Source organism: Sinocyclocheilus rhinocerous, unplaced genomic scaffold, assembly GCF_001515625.1.
Source record: "Sinocyclocheilus rhinocerous isolate Xijiao unplaced genomic scaffold, SAMN03320098_v1.1 scaffold1848, whole genome shotgun sequence".
Lineage (NCBI taxonomy): Eukaryota > Metazoa > Chordata > Actinopteri > Cypriniformes > Cyprinidae > Sinocyclocheilus > Sinocyclocheilus rhinocerous.
The window spans coordinates 111,793-113,523 of NW_015630592.1; the positions used below are offsets into that span (position 1 = coordinate 111,793).

Here is a 1,731-nt window from a genome sequence, read left to right on the forward strand (position 1 = left end):
CACACACACACACACACACACACACACACACACTCACTCACTCACTCACACGTATATATATATATATACACATACATACATACATGCATATATACACACACACATATATATATAATATATGCATATAATATATATAAACATTAATATAATGTCATATAATATTTAATATTAAATGAATTACTGAATAAAATGTAAATAAAAATTCTGAGCACATCATGAAATTGTCTTTTTATGTGAAATACTATATTATATAACTATTTTACAAATACTATGAATATTTATATAAATGTTATTTATATAAAATATTTTTTTTCTCCACATTTTTGGCTTCTACCAGGTAAATGTTTTTTGTGATCAACTTTTTATTCAGTTTTAACACAAAACGTGCACTGCTTTGTTATATGCCAAGTGTGATAATATTCAATGCAGTAATCTTCACGAACAGTTTTTGGGTTTTAATGAACGCACAGAAGCGTTGTGTAATCCAGAGCTCACGACGTTAACATCCAAACGCGCGAGAGCAACATTACACCATCACAAAGCCTCATAAAGAGATGTGTGTCATTGCATGGAGATTCTCCAAAAGCCCAGCCGTGTTTTCCTAAGAGTCCTCCAGCACACAAGTCTGAAAATAACCGCAAGATCTCTTACTGTTTCACACAATCAGCTCAACTATTACAGCGCTGTGTGACGCCAACATCAACACCAGACACACCGCGCTTGAGCTTAAAGAGTTACACTCACTCACGCTTCAAACCAGCACTGGATCACCAGATGATTACACATCTCAGACTAGTTGCATATATTATCCTTAGTTCTTTTTAGTATCTATTATAGTAATATTAGCTATAATAATTATTTTAGTAATCTTAGCTACAGTTTTAAAGTCACTTATTTATATCGAATGAGACAGATCGATTGACTGGATTTGATTTGATTTTTAAGTTTTGGTATGTATGTTATGTAGGGTTATGCAATGAATTATGATTTATACATGATAAATACAAATAAAAAACACAAAATTTTATGATGTGCTCAGATAACTGGTATTTTAATTATTATTGATTTTATATATATTATTTAGTCATTATTGATTATGTAATTATATATATATATATATATATAGTGCTGTTAAATGATTAATCGCGATTAATTGCATTCAAAATAAAAGTTTTTGTTTACATAATATATGTGTGTGTTCTTTGTATATTTATTATGTATATATAAATACACACACATGCATGTATATATTTAAGAAAATAAAATATGTTATGTTTATATATTAAATATATTTATATATAGTATAAATTATATGAATATAAACATATACATGTAAATATATATAAATATTTTCAAAATATATACTGTATGAGTGTGTATTTATATATACATAATAAATATACACAGTATACACACATATATTATGTAAACAAAAACTTATATTTTGGATGCGATTAATCGCGAATAATCATTTAACAGCACTAATATATATATATACGTATATAGATACACACAAATATAAAAAGCACAACATTTCAGGATGTAATGTAATATGTAAATATATAGTAAAATAGTATTAGCATTAAAAATAAATTAGATAAATAACACTTTAAACTTTAAGTGTGTGTGTGAGTGTGAGTGTGTGTGTGTGTGTGTGTGAGTGTGAGTGTGAGTGTGTGAGAGTGTGAGTGTGTGTGTGTGTGTGTGTGTGAGTGTGTGTGTGTGAGTGTG

General features: G+C 28.0%; 1 protein-coding gene across 1 annotated transcript in view; it reads right to left on the minus strand.

Annotated features, from left to right (window-relative positions):
• Positions 1-1,731, minus strand: part of ddah1 (dimethylarginine dimethylaminohydrolase 1) — a 16,423-nt gene that overhangs the window by 829 nt on the left and 13,863 nt on the right. The gene's annotated exons all lie outside the window — the stretch shown is intronic.